This window comes from Canis lupus, chromosome 6 (genome assembly GCF_011100685.1).
Source record: "Canis lupus familiaris isolate Mischka breed German Shepherd chromosome 6, alternate assembly UU_Cfam_GSD_1.0, whole genome shotgun sequence".
In the NCBI taxonomy this organism is placed as follows: Eukaryota; Metazoa; Chordata; class Mammalia; order Carnivora; family Canidae; genus Canis; species Canis lupus.
Genome location: NC_049227.1, coordinates 8,154,468 through 8,173,237, shown reverse-complemented (window position 1 = coordinate 8,173,237; position 18,770 = coordinate 8,154,468). Strand labels below are relative to the sequence as shown.

Below are 18,770 nucleotides of genomic sequence, written 5' to 3'. Positions count from 1 at the left end.
ACCTTCCCCTCCCCCCCATGACCACGACCCCCAACACACATCTGCAAAGAGTCCTGGGAAGGAGGGTCCTGGCTGGGGATCTGGCCAGCACTCAGGGAGGAGTGTGGGGTCTAAGAGTAGGAGCCTAGGTTTGGGACAACAGGCCACAGGCCACGTGGGGAACACGCAGACCTGGTCAAGGCTGGGGCCTGAGGCCGTGGAGCCCCAGGAACATGGATTCCCTTGAGTGGACACTGGGGAACCACAGAAGGTCTTTGACTGTGGGAGTCCTAAGCACACCACGCAGCTTTGCGCTCTTTTTCTAGGTTCCATCTGGCTGCAAGAAGTGAGTAGAGAGTTCCAGGGGAGGGTACAGGAAGGCAGGAGGTACCGAGCGTGACCAAGAAGCTGGACTGTGGCCAGATGGGGACGATGGCCAGAATGAGCCACTGGAAGCGTGAGCCCAAGGATATTTGCAAGCAGATGCCATCACAGGATTGGGTTCCATGCGGGGAGAACAGGGACAGGCCACAGGGGTGGGGGTGGATTCACAGGAGACTTTGGGGTCTTGGTGGGAGTCAGCCCCTACAGGCCCCCAGCGGGTCCCACATCCCTCCACCAGCAGGGACTCATCCTCTGCTCTCATCGAACCTTCTGGAGTCAGTTGGAGATGAATCAAGAAAATGGTTTTATGTCGTTCTTGGCTCCGCCTCCTGGATTAAAGCTCCTTCCTGCCCAGAGAGGCTTCTCCCCACTGACCCCACCTCCTGGCCCACCTCCTCTTCCCCCTCCCCGCCCCCACCCTGCCCCGTGGTCTCTCAGGGCCTTCATTCGGGTCCCCTAGAGGGTCGGCCAGCACCCACAGACTCCTCGACAGGGCCCATACCTGTCCCTCCACGGTTCTGCCCACGCGCTCCCCCGCTCCAGGCCATACCTCCCTCCTGGGTGCCCCTGCAGGTTCCCCACCCCCACCACCTGCCAAGGCTGCAGGCAAGTCCCACCCCCTTCCTGCAGGCCCCAAGCCTCTGTCCCAGTCCCCCCCAACTACTTTATAGTTAGTGCAGCTGCCAGGGCTCAACCGGGCATTCAATGCCCTTCCTGGGGCAGGGACCTGTCCGCAAGGCTGTCACATCCCCTCTGCCAGAGGCTGTTTTCCAAGTGCCCTTTGTCACCAGCCTCAGACATACAAAGGCTGGGCAGGGAGACAGTTTCCTCTGACTGGGGCCTGAGTCTCACTCGGTGCTCACGCCTGTCCGCCATGGCAGGCAGGCAGGTACCATCATCATCCCATTTACAGATGAAGGGACACACTGTGCCCATAGGGCAGGGCCAGTGGCAGCCGTGCTCTGCTCCCCGGGCAGGCGGAAGCCACCCAACCACTGCCTCCCCAGCACCCCAGCCCCGCTTCCTCCCAGGTGCCTGCCTGGCCTCCCAGGTCTCAGACTGCCCTTGCCCCAGAACGAAGCGAGCAGCCGTGAATAGCAGAAGCCTGGCCTTGGGCTTGGCAGGCACGTCGGCAGTCCCGGCTCCACCCCTCCTCTTGCTCCATCATCTTGGGGAAGTTATTTAGCATCCTGGGGCTTCTGTTTCCATTCCTGCAAAAGGAAGCAGTGGCCTCAGTTTCTCCGGAGAAGAGACAGGCACATGGCATAATGGAGAACCACCCCTGAGGCCAGCCAGCCATGGGGCGGGCTTCTAGCTCTACCTCTTGGAGTCGGTCCCTCACTGCCCCAGGCCACATCTTCTCATCCGTAGACGGGATACAATCCCGTGTCTCACACACAGCCCAGGACAGGTGCAGGGGAGGTACTGTATGGTGTTTTCAGCATGATGGTCCAGGTTCCATCTGGCTCTAGAACTCTCTGTGGTTCTTTGACAGACCATCTTCCTGGGGGCAGCTCAGTAGATCTGAGGCTGGACCACCGGCGCCTCGCCCAAAGCGGGTCTGTGGTCTCGGTAAAGTCGCAGCTGCGAACCCAGAAACGGCCCCATTCCCCCGAAGCCGTCAGGACTTGCTGGAGCCCAGCCAAGGGGTCTCTGTGGGGGCTCCACACCCCCGAGGCAGCAGCCCCTGTGCCCCGAGTGGAGACAGACCAGCTGGGACACCCTCTCACCCCCCGCCCGCCTTGCTCTCTCTCCCTCGCCCTGCCCCATGACGCCTCACCAGGAAGCCCTCTTGCATTGACATGTCCCTCCCAGGGTAACGCGCTGCCGGCATCTGAGGCTGATTCACCCATTCCCAGGCCGGGATGACCAGACATGAAGCCGCTGAACGCACCGGGAGCCCAGGACAAGGAGCCGGGAAGGGGCCCGGGTTCCGCAGCGGGGCTGGGAGGCCGAGCGGGCAGCCACGGCCGCGCAGCCCAGGCCCCGGGCCCAGAGGTCCCTCCCCGCTCGGCGCCGCACCGGCCGCAGGGGACGCCCCAGCCCGCGGGAACGGGCGCACCGGGGGCGGCGGAGCCCGGGGAGGGCGGCCAGGCCCGGGGCTGCGTGGGCGCTGGGTCCGCTGGGCTCGGTGAGGGCCCGAGACCAGGCCGCCTCCCGCCGTCGCCCCCCGCTGCGCTGCCGGATGGCACCAGCTCCGCGTGCATCTGCCTGTTTACATTTCCCCCAACGAAAAGCAGCTTTGTTTATGGAAAAGAGCTATTTCGGTTCCACGGTTTCTCTCAACTCCTCTGACTCGCAGGAATGGCTGCTGCTCTCTTGAGGGGCTGAGAGAAGCCCGCCTCCACCTCCCTGGGGAAGGTGCCCAGGGCTCCCCCGGTGGGGCAGGGCTGGGGGCCGCATCCTGCCATGGCCTCCTGGAGGAGGGGGATGTGAGGACCCACGTCCCTCCATCACGAGCCAGGAAGCTCGCCCGGATGTGAGCCAGAGACTCGGGCACACGGTGCCTCTCATCACCCCGCTCTTCAGCCCCCACCAGGTGAGTGACATCAGCCCTGCCACACAGAGGAGACACGGGCCCCAGGGGTGAAGTGGTATCTCCGAAGTCACAGAGCTGGTGACGCCCAGGGGTTCCGCTGCAGATGTCATGCCTGTTCGTCACCAGGTCACCTACCATGGAGGAAGATACGCACGTCTCATGGAGGGGCAGTTGGATGGAAGTCCATAGGTGTAGCTATTTCTTTTTTTTTTTTTTAAGATTTTATTTATTTATTCGAGAAACAGAGAGAGAGAGAGAGAGGCAGAGACAGGCAGAGAGAGGCACAGGCAGAGGGAGAAGCAGGCTCCACGCAGGGAGCCCGACATGGGACTCGATCCCAGGTCTCCAGGATCACACCCTGCGCTGAAGGCAGCGCTAAACCAATGAGCCACCGGGGCTGCCCAGTTGTAGCTATTTCAATAAAAAGCCATGGCAAACATTTTATTCCAGGCTCAGGAGACAACGAACAATGCATGAGCAGGAATAATTAAGTTCTACGACGTGGGTCCTTCTCCAGAGAGAAGCTACCATCTTCTAGATGAGAACCCCAAAGCTTGGAAGGGGTAAGAGGAAACAAATCATGGCACCCCTTGCAGAAAGAAAAAACAAGAGGCAGGTCCCCCAGGCCCTGTGCACCTGCTTCCCCACACAGGAGCAGAGGGTGTGCAGGGTGGGTGGTGGAGGGTTCTCCCGAACGCTCGCGGTGGCCCTGGATAGAGTGCCTGCACACTCTCCCTTCCCTCATGACCCTGCACACTTCCTCCGTGGAATTTGTGATTTCTGGTACACACGCTGCCTGGGCCGCCAAGGCAGGTCAACAGCTGTCACTATGACAACAAAGAGAAAGAGAAAGAAAAAGAAAGGCTGATGGAGGTGGAACACCCCCTGGAGAGACAGCAAGACAACCTCAGGACTCATTGCCCTGCCCCAAGGAGGGAAGTGTTCCTGGAGGCAGGGACAGGGCCACAGGGGCCCCCTAGGCTGGGGATGGAGATAAAGTGTGTTTAGAGAAGAGCTTAGAAGTTCTCACACAAGGTGGTAAACACTCTCAGAGCTTTGTGCAGGGCTTCTCCTAGTCCTCTGGGACACACAGCCTGTGGCCTCTGGTGTCTGGAACCTCCCATGTGGCCAGCGCAGTGATGTGGGCCTGGGGTCACCTGCTCTGGAGCAAAGCTAGGGTTCCTAAGCCTTGGGGAGACCTGGCTTCCCTCAGGACCTTTTGTCCTAGGCTCCTCCTTCCCTGGTTTGCCTGCCACCCCACATGCAAAGCCACAGAGGAAGTCTTCAGACTCTTGAAGGAGGGACACACGGTGCCAGGTGGCTTTGTGCCTTGAGCAGACAGGTGCCCCCTTTACAAAGGTACCTGGAAGCCACCCTGGCATCCAGAGCAGCACTGTTCTGGATGCCTTTCCTCCATCCTCTTGGGTTAGTCCCTGGAGGGAGAAAGATCACAAAACAAGGTGACCCCCCCACCCCCTCCAGACAGGAGAGAAACGTGAAGGGGAAGCGCTATGCTCATCTAAGGGGCAGCCAGGGCTTTCCAGGATGGACCTCTTGAGGTCACTGTAACTGAGTCACCACCCAGGCTCCTTCTCTCTCAGAACTGTCCCCAAAAGAGGAAAATGTGGCCCCTTGACCTAACGGCCTCCTGACCTGGGTGTTCTCCCCAGCACCTCCCCAGCACTGACTCCTTCACATCTGTTAATGAGGACATCCAGCCTGAACCAGGCTTCTCCTGCTCCCGTGGAAAGCACCGTGGTTGGCTGACAGTGGTAGTTTATAAAATACAGTATCAGCCTTGGCTGACCCTGTCTCACTCCTGAATCATCTCTCTCATGGTTTGGGGGGACCCTATGACCTGGGAGGGCCACTGGGCCCAGTCACACCACACAGGCCCAGGCCTGGAGCCCAGGAACCCTTCATAGTTGAACACGGCCCTTCACAGTTTACAGAAGGCTCTCTCTTGCCTCATCCCATGTCACTCTTTGAAGTGGAACCTCAAACACCTGGAAGACACAGTGCCAGGACCCAGACCCCACATTCCCCACCTTGGGTCACAAGTATTGCTACAGAGCCCACTTGGTTCCCAGGGCTGGTGGTAGAGCCCTGGGGTGGGTGTGGGCCCAGCCTCACCATCCAGCCCCTAATGCAGTAAGGGAATTCTGCCAAAATCCACCTCCCCTGAATCCCACCCGTGGCCCACCCAGATTCTGCGATGTGCCCCCATCCCGTTGCCCAGATGGCCAAGCGGCTCTTCAGCCTCAACCGGAGGCCCTATCCCGTTTCATCACTGCATGCTCTTTGCTTTGGCCATGAAAGTCTCAACTCCTCCTTACTGAGAGTGGCTGACATGTGGCAAGCCACCTGTTTCCTGTCCACCAGGACCTATTAAGCTTCCAGACTGGTCCCCGTACATACTGTGCTCCCCCTTCCAGGCCCCAGCCTGGAGTTTCATGCTTCCGAAGCCCATCAGTCGAACACATCCAAGACTATGGGTACTCTGTGCCCACTGCAAATTCCACCCTCCACAAAGTCACCGCACAATAAAGGTGGCCGCTACCCAGATCGCATCTGACACGGGGGTCACTCTGCCTGGCATCAGAGGCTCAGGCCTACCACCTTGGTCTCCTCCACCAGACAGTGAGCTCCTGGGGTAGGGAGTGGGACACATGCACCACAGGAAATGACTCAGCCCAGGGGCCCTATACACGGCATAGGGCCCCCCAGAACACGAGAACTGTCATGGGCTGAATGAATGAGCAAAAGGATAAATAAAAGAACAGGAAGTAGTGAGGCCTGTGGCCAGCCTTGGGGTGCTCTTGCCAGAGTGCTCTGTTAGCAAAGGGCAGAGGAACCCCTCACCAAGCACACCCCCTCACCCCTGCTTCGAAGAGCACCCGCACACCATTCCTTTGCCTGCCCAGCGCCTCTGGACCCTCCCCCCCCATCCAGGGAGATCCCCCCCTTATGACTCTGCATCTTCCCTCTTCTCGCACAAAAGCCAGCCGGCCCCCATCAGCCGCCCTCGCAGCAACGAATTAATCATGTGACCTGAGCTCCATCGGTGACACATCAGCCAGACTTGGGACGGGCCAGGAGTGGCCCAGGAGGCAGGTGCTGTACAGAATCCACTCTGGCTAGCAAGGGGCAGGGACATGACCCAGGGTGGGGGGCAGACCCCAGGGGGGATCAGCAGTTCTGCTGTGGGATTTGGGTCCCTACTCCTGGCTCTGGTACATTCGGTCTTTCTCAGAGAGTCTGAGCAGAGGCTGCTTTGGATCTTGAGGCCTGTTCCATGGCTATGAGGCCTGGCTCTCCCCTCTGGGCCTTTGCCCTGCTCCTGCCTCTGCCTATCCACACCCCCCAACCACTTCTGTTAACTCCTTGTCATCCTTTAAGACTCGGCTTCTCGTTACCTTTTTCTGGAAGCTTCCAGCCCCAACCCTTCTGGGTTAGGTGCTTCCTCGGTGCTCCCAGAGCCCCCCAGGGGCCACACCAGATGGTAACTGCCCATTGCCACACCTGTCTGCGTCCCTACTGGGTGACGATGCCCCGCCCCCTCCCCAGGGCAAGGGTCATATCTGGTCCACTCAGGGCATCCAAGAGATAAATGCTCACATTTGCTGAGTGACTGAGTAAGTAGGTGGGAGAAGCCAGAAGTCTCTGGGTTCTGTGAAAGTCGGGAGAGGGAAAAGCAGTTACAGGATGGCCTTGGGACTTGGTAGGCATGCCCAGCGCTCCCTGAACCCCTCCCCGCCATCCCCCCACCCCAGGCCAGCAATCACCTATTCAGCTTGCACCCATGCAAGGGGAATGTATGAGGCTGGTCAGTATCTGCTGCTCCATCTACCATGGGTTTCTTAGTGAATTCAGTGGAAAAATACTTCCCGGGAAATAAATCTGGAGTTACCGACTGGCTTCAAGGCCCCTTTATCCCACATTGATTTGTATCTTGGAGATTTAAGCCTCTCCATTTGTTTGCCGGAGACGCTTGTCGTGCAGATGTCGACGCACGTGGCCGCAAGAGCAGTTTCCTGAGCGGCACTGAGTACAAGTCAAGTGCATCCCTTTGGGACATATTCCTCCTCCCCTGACATGGGCAGGCAGGGAAGTTCCCGAGGAGCCACTCAGAGGCCATCAGGCCTCTCTACCGCACCAGCCAGGCCACCACGGGCTGCATGGGAGTCGAAGTACTGGAAGTCTCGGCCCCTCCAGGTGGCGGTCACCAGAGACTCACAAGGCTGCACCAGAATGATCCCCAGCCCACCCCAGCCTGTGCATGGGAAGCACATGAACTCCTTCCTCAGGATGTCTGCAGAATCTGTGGCAGGGGCAAGACGGGCCGCATCCCATCGGTGCCGCCTCCGCTGAGCATCAGTTTGGATGGTCTCAGCTCCTTGCTCGAAATGCCTCAGTTCTCTGGCCACCCGGACATGGAGGTCTTTTTCCTTCGTTTCCATTCCCCAAACCCACTCACACCAGGCATTCGTGTGAGTAGAAGTCTTACTGACAGTTGGAGAGGCAGAAAGATCTGCTTTGTAATTACAGGAGCCTCATTAAAATCCTTCTCCCTGGATGTCTCTCTGCTTTTTCCGCCCTGGTCTACTCTCTTTTCCTTCGTGCCCCTCAAATCCTGCCTACTGTCAGAGCAGAACAGTCCAGCCCCCGGAATCCCATTTCCTCCCCTGGAGAGGCTGATCAATTCTCTTAAACAAGGAGGAATGCGCTTCGAAGGAGAATTTGGTGCCAGTTCTTAAAACGATGAATTTTCAACCCTTGGGACAGACTTGCCCTCACACCCGACCCAGTGCCAGGCACCTCTTGCCTTCCAGGGACCCAGAATTGAATGGAGTACAGATGCAGACCTCACAGAGTCCAGGGTCGGGGGCGGGGGGGGGGGGGGGCAAGCCCAGGTTCACCACAGCAGAGCGGGTGGGGAGATACTGAGCAGAGGGAAGCACAAGGACAGATGAAGGGCAGCTCCCTCCACCTGGAGGAGCCAGATAGGGCTTCACCAAAGACATGGAAAATATGGCCTGGAGGGGGTTCCATGGGGGGGGGGGGGGTTGCAGCTGGACCAGAATCCTTATCAGTATGTCTCTCAGGCTGCGCTGTAATCGCTGGTTGCTGGGTCTCCCTTCCCTAGCAGACTGGGAGCTCTGGAAGGGGATCTCCCTTCAAGGGCCACGTTTAATCAGCCTCAGCCCCAGGAGGAAGGACGGGAGGAAGGTAGGTAGGGGCAGGAGCCAGGGCAGCATCTAGAGTCTGGAGGCGCTGGAAGCCACAGGACCCCTGACGCTGCAGCAGAGACAAGAGGCAGAATTGGCTGGATCTGCCTCCTACACGTACGCGGCAGTGGATGTGATCACTTCCTACTGAAAGTGGGCCGGAGGCAGGGCTGCAGGTCCCTGGGTCACTCCTATGAAGGACCTTTGCCGTCAAGTGCTATGACCACCGACAGTGCCCTGTGCGCTCACATCTGTCCAGCACTCTGCAGTTAGGAAGAGTGTGACCACCCGCAAGCTCAGCAGAATCAAGGTGTGGTAAGCCCTGGGCACTGGGCACCGTTTGGGACTCCTAGGAGGTACTCCAGTCCTCTCGGTGTCCCCGTGCTTGGAGCTTCCGGAGCACGGAGAGTAGTACGCGCGTAGCAGTTAATTACAGGCTGCCTTGCATTGTTCTCTGATTACTGTTTCAGGCTGGGGAGGCTCCTCACCTGCTCTGGATCCTCGAGCAGAAAGGATGTGCCTTCTGCGTCTTCTCTGTGCCCAGCACCCCCTGCAATGCCAGCCTGGAACCAGCACCCCTTCAAAAGCATCAGGGTCAGGTGATTCCTCTACACATTGGCCGCACGTTAGAATCACCTGGGAGGTTTGATGAAATACTGATGCCTGGACGCCCCCTCCAAGGAGGCTGATTTAACTAGTCTGCAGTGGGGCGCCGGGCACTAGTATTTTCTCAGACAAATAATAATTATTCTAGTGTGCCGTGAGGGCTGCGAACCTCTGCTGCAGCATCTAGTGCGACAAAAGCCAGTGCTCATGGGAAACGTGTACCTTGAAGGAAGACTGGCTCTTGGTACCAAGTTTTGTCCCTTTCCAGAGCTCACCCATCCCAACAGCTTTCAGGTCCCCACGGCGTCAGATGACTCCTGAATCTCGGCGTCCAGCCCAGGGAGACTTTCAGCTCTAAAACACAAGCCCCCGGGGACAGTACATACAGTACGCAGCTCCATCTGTACCAGGACCCTGCCATCCTGCTGAACAGCTGCATTAGTCATATGCTTTAGGCTCTCCGTCACGGGAAACCAACTTGAACTAGCATAGTCAATGAAAGGATTTGGGGTATCGCCTACAGCCCTTGGGTGCAGGGTACCAGCGGGCCCAAGGGGGATGGGGAGGTGGCTAATGGCTGCCTTTTGGGGTGAATGCAGCCACTGCCACACTTGGAAGAGCAGGCACTGGGGAGACACCCCAACCTCTCTCTGCCTGGCCTGTAATCTCCCGCTGCTCTCTCATTGGCTGAACATACCTGGAAGTTAGAGAGAGCCCGAGAGCTGCAATCCACAGTGGTCAGCTTTCCAGGCACAGAGCATCTGTAGAAACGAATATGAAACACCATGAGCACTGGACAGCCACCCAGATGGACTCTACCCTTGGGCTTCCAGTTATCCAAGGGATTTAAAGTCACCCTTGCTTCCCCTGTTTGTTCTCCCCCACTGCCATATTCCCATCACCAAGTCCTACCCTACCCACATCACCTCCCAAATGTTTCTGGAGTCCAGCCTCTCTGTCTCCATTCTCTCTCTTTTGGACTTTTGCAAATTCTCTCCTCCCCTGGCTTCTCCATGTCCAGTCGAATCCACCCATCCAGATGCCATTGACTTGGACCCATGGCCCTTCCCAGCCAAAACCCTTCCAGGACCACCACCCCTAACCCCCACTGTCTTCAGGGTAACAGGCAGACCCACCCTGCATGCTCCAGAGCTACAGATCCCCTCCAGGTGGGTTGGAGCAAAACCAGCAAGGTTGGTGACAGCCTAGCTTAGAAAACTGGGCCTCTTCCCTTAGGCAACAGGAACCTAAAGGAGTTTTGAAAGCAAGATTTTATTGCCCTTCTTGTTAACTTCTTATTTCGAAATAATTTCAGGCTTTCCAAGAAGTTGCAAAAATGGCACAAGAATCCCCATCTACTCTATCCAGAATCTCTAAATGTCAACGGAGGACACGGTACAAGGATAAAATCGAGAAATACTACTACCTAGCCCACACACCTTATTTGCATTTCTCAGATAGTTGCCCTAATGTCTTTATTTTCTGGTCTGGGATTCAACCTTGGGTCACCCTGCCTTCAGCTGTCACAAATGTCTGGTCTCCTTTCATCTGGAACAGTTCCTCACCTTTGTCTTTCGCAACCTCCATACCTTTGTGTCTGTACTGGCCCCTTGTTTTCTAGAATGCCCCTCTCCTGGGCATTCTAGAAAACAAGGGTATTTGGGTATTTTCTGGTGTCTGGGTATTTTCTGATGTCTCCTACCATTTAATCCAGGGTATGCATTTTGGGTAAAAATGCCACAAAAGACGGGTTGTATCTTTCTCAGTGCGTCAGAGCAGGTGGCACATGACGTCAGCTCGTCCCAATATGGTTGATACTAATTTTGACTGTTTGATTGAGATGCTGCGTGCCAAGTTCCTCCAGTGTAAAGTTGTTATTATCTCCTTAGTAAGGATGCCCTGGGGAGGGTACTTTAACACTGGAAATGTCCCTTTTCATATACAACCTGCCCACCAATTTAAACGCCCATTTAGCATTCTCACCAGAAACAATCTCTACCCGGGCATCTGCCAAATGGTGATTCTCAAGCCCGCCACTCCTTCTACATGTACTCATTGGAATTCCACTGTCAGGACAAGAAAAGCGGGATCCACCCAACAGAGGACGGTCTCCAGGAACCATAGCAGTTCACCTGACATATGGCAAACCATATACCTGATAAGGAACTTTATCTGGAGTATATGAAAGACCCTCACAGCTCAATAATAAAAAGACAAATGAGCCAGTTAAATAAATGGGCAAGGGATCGGAATCTAAGTTTCTCTAAAAAAATACAAATGACCAATAAGCACATGAAAAGATGTTCGATGTAATGATTAGGGGAATGCAAATCAGAACCACTGTCAGATGTCACTTCACAACCACTAGGCTGGCTGTAATAAAGAAACAGACACTAAAGAGTACTGGTAAGGCTGTGGAGACCGAACCTCTCCCTTGCCTCTCTGGTAGGAATGAAAAGCGGTGCAGCTACTTTGGAAAACAATCCAGCCTCTCCCCAAAAAGTGAAATATAGGGTCACCATGTGACCTAGCTCTTCCATAACCAGGTGGATACCCAAGAGAAATGAAAGCCTCCGTTCACATGAGAACGTGCACGTAAATGTTCAGAGCAGCATCATTTGCGCCAAAAAGTGGCAAGAATCCAATGCCAGTTCAGTGATAAATGCATAAGATGTGGCCTATCCACACGACGTGCTATTATCCAGCAGTACAAAGAAATGATGTATGGATACACGCTACAACACGGGTGAACCTTGACAACATGATGCTGAGTAAAAGAAGCCAGCCACAAAGAACCACATATGCTGTGATCCCATTTATGAAATGTCCAGAATAAGCAAATTTATAGACAGAAGGTAGATTACTGGTTGCTACAGGCTGGGGCAGAGGAGGGAAGGGGGCGTGACTGCTAATGCGTTGGGGTTTTTTTTGGGGGGGGGCTGCTAAAAATGTTCTAAAATTCTGGTGATGGTCACACAACCCCGTATACTAAAAAACATTAAATTGTACAGCTCAAATGGGTGGGTTGCATGGTATGTGAATTATATCTCAATTATTTTTAAAGATTTTATTTATTTATTCATGAGAGACACACAGAGAGAAGCAGAGATGTAGGCAGAGAAAGAAGCAGGCTCCCTATGGGGAGCCTGATGCGGGACTCGATCCCAGGACCCCGGGATCGTGCCCTGAGCCAAAGGCAGACACTCAACCACTGAGCCACCCAGGCGCCTCTCAATATATCTCAATTATATCTCAGAGCTCCTTGGGAGCTTCTCCACATCCCCGCCCAGCCCAGCTTCCAGCTGCCCTCCACACGCCCAACACGCCAAGCAGAAAAACGACCGTCTCTCAGGCCAGGCAAACCCAGCGCCAACTCAACAGAGTTGCCCGTGATTAAGACTAGGAAGATTCACGGCTACGTCCTGACCAGCTATCTCTTTACTCCCCAGTGAAATATCCTGAGCCAGACTGTGGTTTTGTGACTTGAGGCTCAAGTCCATGAATCAACATAATCTACTTATCAAGACCAAAGGCTGCGGTCACTGTGCCTGCAGAAGAAACAACTCGTATTTCTTGGCGCCTTCATGCCAGAGGGCTGGGCCGCACCCTGGTGCCCAATGGGGAGCCGTGCCCACGGATCCTATTGGACTAACCACACGCCACCCTGGGGCATACCTTTCCCGCAGCCGTCACGGTTGTGCCATTTGGAGCCTAGCAGTCTGAGTCCCCATTTGCTGCTTCAGTGACTCTGGTGGGTTAGCTAGACCCAGCCAGGCCCATGCTGGGTACCCTGGCTTTGGCTTCCTTGCTCTCCTTGACATGACGATGTAAGACACGACTATATGGGGGATGGTGAAGTGGGACAGGGGAGTTAAACGTATAAGCTCTCAGCCATAAAATAAATAAATCCTGGAGATGCAGTGTACAGCACGGGGACCACAGTTAACCACACTGTATTGTATATTTGAAAGATGCTGAGAGAGTAGATTTTACATGTTTTCATTACAAGGAAAAAAAATTGGGAGTTGTTTGAGTGGCTCAGTGGCTAAGCATCTGCCTTCAGCTCAGTTTGTGATTCCAGAGTCCTGGGATCAAGTCCTGAATCAGGCTTCCCACAGGGAGCCTGCTTCTTCCTCTGCCTATGTCTCTACCTCTCTCTGTATGTCTCTCATGAATAAATAAAATCTCAAAAAAAAAAAAAAGACTTTCATCTAAAAAAAATTTGTTATTAAATATGGTGCTGAATATTAACTAGACTTACTGTGGCGATCAGTTCACAATATATAAAAATATTGAATCGTTATGTTGTATGGTACATGTCAATTATGTGTATAAAAAAAAAGATCAGAAAAAGAAAACCAACTTCAATCAGGGCCCCTTCCTTTGGTTTAAAGTACTTTGATAACTTCCCAGTATAAAGAAGGAGCTCCCGAAGTTGGTCTGCTGTGACTTCTGGGGGGCAGGAGGGACCTGCCCCACCAAGGCCCTGCCAGCACATGGCCATCCTGGTCCATTCACTCCCAACCACATGGGCTCTATCTCAGCTTCCCCAAGTTCCCTTGTCCCCACTGGCCTCCGGGCCCCTGGACAACTTTCCCACCTTGCTTTTCTCACACCTAGTTGATTAGCTCACAGCGTCCTGAGATCTCTGTTAAAACCCCTCTTGATCTTCCCTGATGCCCCAGAACTCTTGAACCTCTTTCCAGCACTGGTCAGCATTGTCGATGTTGGTATGAGGATTGAACTAATGTCTGTCTCCCCTGCCAGGCTGTGTACTCTCTGAACCCTGGGGCCTCTCTGCTTTACTCACGCTGACACCCCCACCCCTGTGGCTGGCCTAGAGCCTGGCACACAGCAGACATTCGGAAAGCCTTGTAGATAGGAAAAAAAAAAGAATGCTGTCCCGAAGTCTCACTGGAGCCCTTCCTGCATTCAGCCTCCTGAATTATTCCATTCTCCCCAAACATAAATCAGATCATGGCCCTCCTCTGCCTAGAACCTTCCAAGAGCTTCCCACTGTGATTGTAATAAAATCCAAAGCCCTTGCCTCAGTCTGCAAGGACCTGCAGGGCCTCAACCCTCCGCCTCCCTCATACATCACTAGGGGAAGTCCTGAAGAGTTCTAAGCAGAGAAAGGCTTGGCCTTCAGAACTGTCACTTTGACTTCTTTGTGTCCCTTGACCTCTCCAAGTGCATTCCCATCTCCACATTGTGTGGGGCCAAACCAATCAGGAAGGGGGGCCAGCCCTGGACAGCAAGCATGAGCTGAAGAACCACCACCTGCCAGCCTCCTGGGGCCCTGTCCCCAGAGCACAGCAAGGAGTGGGAGAGGGCACTGGCCCTACCCCGTACAGAGGAGTGCTCTACCACTGACATCATGCACAACTGCCAGCATGCAGTGATAATAAAGAGCAAAGCAAACTCCAGATCAATTTTATTATTGTCATTAAATCCCCCCCACTGCCCGAAAGCCAGAAGAACCACAGACCACTCACGTAGCTCACCGCCTTGGCACGCCACGGCTCTGTGGGATGATGTCCACCGTTCATTCTCCTCTCTGTCAGGTGTAGGAAGAGGCTAAAACCTCATGTTCACCCCTTAGGGGTTCCCTGCTACAGGCATGGATTATATGTCACTCGACATGGCCAGGCAGGTCAGTCATTTCCTGCTGGGGAGGGAAGTCAGGGCTCAGTCACCCAGTCACACTGCAGGAATTCAAGCAGCTCCTGATGTGACAGGCTTTCTGGATAGGGGCTCTAGAAGGGCTATGGCATTCACTTCAGATCTACTGGCCTCCTCTGAGATAAGCATGGGAATTCTTTTTTTTTTTTTTTTTTTAAGACTTTATTTATCCACTCATAGAGACACAGAGAGAGAGGCAGAGACACAGGCAGAGGGAGAAGCAGGCTCCATGCAGGGAGCCCAACATGGGACTCAATCCCAGGTTTCAGGATCAGGCCCTAGGCTGAAGGCGGTGCTAAACCGCTGAGCCACCCAGGGATTCCCAAGCATGGGAATTCTAGATCCTTCCCTCAAATCTCTCTAGTTGTGGGGCTGCCTAGGGGGCCTGTGGCAGTCGCTGCTGATGGCGCTCAGGGGCCAAAGCAAAGCAGGAAAGCCTCCGAGTGTTCTTCCTATTTGTTTCCTGCGCCAGCATTCCCATCGCCCTGATCTACACATATCTTACTCTCATGTCAGGGAGGCCGACTTCTCCGCATTTTTTGGATGAGTAAACCAGGGCAAAGTTATAGCCAATGGGGAGCCAGCTGGTCAGACTCCAGTGGGGAGCACCTCCTATGCCTCTGACCCCCACACTCCCATGGCCATGTGGAGGAGAGGCAGGATCAGGGCCCTGTCCTCAGAAGGGACCAAACAAAGTCCTGCTTCACGAGTAGGGAGGCAGTAGAAATGGTTGTGAATTGTAAAATTTCACCAGAAACACCAGGGAAGGAAACGCTGGCCAAGTGGGCAGAGAAATCCTGGCCAGGAAAACAGCCTTCTGTTCCAGGTTCCACAGGGGGAGTCAGACAGATTCGGCTGCTCGGATCCAGCCCTCGTTAGGGCCCACCGCCATCCCAGATGCCAGCACGCACACCGTGATGCATTTTGTCTTCGCCACCATCCTTGGCAGAGCACTAATCATGCCCATTTTACGGATGATGGAACAGAAATGCCTCCAAGAAAGGCAGTAACTTGTGTAAAAGAGTCAGGAGCTCGGCCTTCTAGCCCAGGGCTGTTTTCAGGGATATGTGAACCCCAACCTCCCTAGCCCACCCTCATCATCCACCCCCATCACCCATTTCCATTCCACCGCTCCCCACCTCCCACCCTGCACAGATCCAGCCTGGGTCTTCCCCACCTGCCTGCAGGCCTGTGCCAACTGCAATAGGAATCCCAGGACATTCCCCTCCTCAGCCCCATCCCTGAATATTTTGTAAGAAGAGAGCACTCCAGAACTTTGGGCCCAATATGAAGGACATTTAGTAGATGTTAGAAAAAAATAGTCAAGTGTGTAATGAATTCCTGAAAACTTACATTCTGGGATCCTCATTTTACCCTCTGACAATCTCATAGCTAACAAATCAAAGAGGGTGGCCAGGGCGGGCATGGCCAAAACAGACCTGGGACCAGATCCACATGGAGCTACCAAGGGGCCAGAAGGTAGCTTATCTTCCTTATCTCCAGCTTCCTGAACCTTCTGAATTGGAGAACTTGCTCTTCCAGAAAGACCTAGAATGTGGGATAGCCCCAGGAAGGGATGGGGTGTCAGGGCTTCTGGACATACAGATCAGCCTCGGGATCTCCACCACTGGATACCTCCTCCCCTCAAAGCCTCCTCCAGAGACCTCACTCCTCTGAAGTGTATTCCCAGCTGATCGAGCTTCATCTTGCCTCTTTTCACTATAAGCCCAAGTCCATGAGGCAGGGATTTTGGCCCACAGAGCAGAAGAGACTTGTCTAGAAGCTCACCTTAAATTCTCTCCCTCTCCAAGCCCCAACATGTTAGGTCTGTGCCTCAAGGGTACATTTATAATCTGACTTCTCGTGTGGGCATATGAATTCCATCCCACTGGCCCACCCAGAATCCGAGTTCTGGGAAGGCAAGGCTTGGGCTGGGACTAATTTTTGCATGCCAGAATGCTAGCTCAGGGCCAGGCCACAGGAGGCAAGAACTCGGGGAGAGGAGGGGAGGTAGGAGATTAAACATGGCAGGTGGCATCACTCAGGACCTACAACCCTGCCCTGATGGGGCCACCATAGCAAAGGGAACCATCCATTCAGCAAATGTTTATTTGAGCTACCATAAGCTCAGCATCATTACAAACACTGAAGTGACACCAGAGAACAATGCAAAGTCTCTGTTCTCATGACATTTAATTCCAGAACTTCCCAAGGGGAGAGCAGGTAGGATGTTTGGATGCAAGTGACAGAACCCAAATGGAACAAGCTTAATCAAAATGGAAAATCAATAAATAAAACCTTAAAAAAAAAAAAAAAAAAAGCAGGGAGGGGGTTATCCCTGGGTGGCTCAGCAGTTTAGCACCTTTCTTTGGCCCAGAGCATGGTCCTGGAGACCCGGGATCACGTCCCACATCGGGCTCCTTGCGTGGAGCCTGCTTCTCCCTCTGCCTGTGTCTCTGCTTCTCTCTCTGTGGGTCTCTCATGAATAAATAGGTAAATAAAATCTTTTTAAAAAATGGGAAATCGGGGTGCCAGGGTGGCTCAGTCTGTTAAGCACCTGCCTATGGCTCAGGTTATGATCCCAGCATCATGGGATCAAGCCCTGTGTGGGGATCCCTGCTCAGCGAGTAGTCTGCTTCTCCCTCTCCCTTTGCCCCTCCCCCTACTCATGCTTGCTCTCCCTTGCACTCTCTGTCTCTCTCTCTCTTTAAAATAAATACATGAAATCTTTTTAAAAAAAACTTTTTGGATTAAAAAAATAAAGGAAAATTTATCAACTCCAGTGACCTAAATGTAGGTCAGGCAGGGGAGGCACTGGCCTTTCAACCCTTTAGAGGCAGGACCCAGCATGCCTCTGGATGTGCTGCTTATCCCTGCCTGTCTCCATGGGCCAGCCTGGTTTGCTCTCACTGCAGACCCCTCTCTCCCACTGGCAGCTTCAGACTCACTCCTACCAGCTCCACCACCAGAATACAAAAGAAGTTTTGTTCTCCTCACCCTAGACTTTTAAGCCCCAGGGAAGGACTGTGATAGGTCTCAACAGTATCACACGACCACCCCTTGACCCAATTGTGATGGCCAGAGAATTGGGTCCATTAGAAGAAGCAAGGAAATAGTGCAGGACAGTCTAACAGGTGTTTACCACCCACGGATCTGATTTAGTTTGCTGCTCCTATCAGCTCTGGAAAGGAAGGTGTCTTAGGCCACGCAGGCTACTATTACAAAAAATACCAGAGACCGAATGGCTTAGAAACACCAGAAACAAAAAAAAAAAAAAAAAAGAAAGAAAGAAAGAAACACCAGAAACTAAAAAAGGAAAGAAAGAAAGACCAGAAACTTATTTCTCACAGTTCTGGAAGCTGGGAAGTCCAAGATCAAGGCTCCGGCAGATTTGGTGTCCTGTGAGAGCTCTCTTCTTGATTCATAGCTCTCTTCCTGATGTGTCCTCACTGGGCGGAAGCGGCGAAGGATCTCTCTGGGGCCTCTTTTATGAGCACACTCATCCCATTCATGAGCACTCTACACTCATAACCTAATCACCTTCCAATGGCCCACAAACAGGGGGTTACGATGTAACACACAAATTTAGGGGGGATACAGACATTCAGACCTCAGCAAGAGGGCAAGAAGAAAGAGCAAGTACTGGGACACCCCTCTCCTCCCATTCGGATCACTACCTCGGACCAGTGCATGTTCATGTAGGAAGGGTTTTAGGAATGATATCGTCCACTCAGTCAGGTGGTCAAAGAAGCTCTGAAAAGCTGGAAATAGGATTATCATAATCACAGCTACTATTTCTTGAGTGCTGGACACTCTCTCAATATCAGGGGAGCACTTACTCTCCCACCCCTAAAGTTTTCATTGGGAGTGGGGTGCCCACATTCCCTTCCTGCTCCCCATCCCATTTCTGTACGCCCCCTCCTGGGGAGGAGAATGGACTTGCCGGATTGGTGGAGTTTGGAGAAGGAAGTGACCGTTCCAGCTAGTCCCTTGTGGGCATGTTCCTTTTCAATCGGCCACCTACAGAGAGGCTCCAACTCCTGTGAGTGTCTGTGTCAATCTGGTCCTGAGCTTGGAAGGGGAAGAAGTTGTGCTCATTGGCCTACCCCAACCCCCAACAACATGTATGTTATCATTATCCAACAACACAGGTGGGTGAGTATTGCTACTGTCTCCATGTTAAGGACAGGGCCATGGAGACAAAGGCCACCCCGCCAGCCGGGGCCAGGGCTGGGACTCAGAAGTTGGTTTGCCAGGGCTCTAGCCTGTGTCTTGGCCTCCCTAGAACTCAGGATTGGTGACTCCCAGTCCAGTTCTTTCTTTCTGGCACCAGGTCATCTCCTGTCACAGAA

At 53.8% G+C, this 18,770-nt stretch overlaps 1 long non-coding RNA gene across 2 annotated transcripts; it reads right to left on the bottom strand.

Moving 5' to 3' along the window:
- Positions 1-998: 998 nt before the first annotated feature.
- Positions 999-17,918, bottom strand: LOC111096486. 2 transcript variants are annotated; one of them, XR_005360323.1, is made up of 4 exons: positions 17,767-17,918; positions 14,232-14,404; positions 9,434-9,497; positions 999-1,574 (listed from the first exon to the last, which is right to left on the bottom strand). It is a non-coding gene; the product is annotated as an uncharacterized LOC111096486 (long non-coding RNA). The 2 variants fall into 2 exon arrangements; XR_005360324.1 differs by having other exon boundaries at positions 14,232-14,401.
- Between the last annotated feature and the right edge of the window lie 852 nt (positions 17,919-18,770).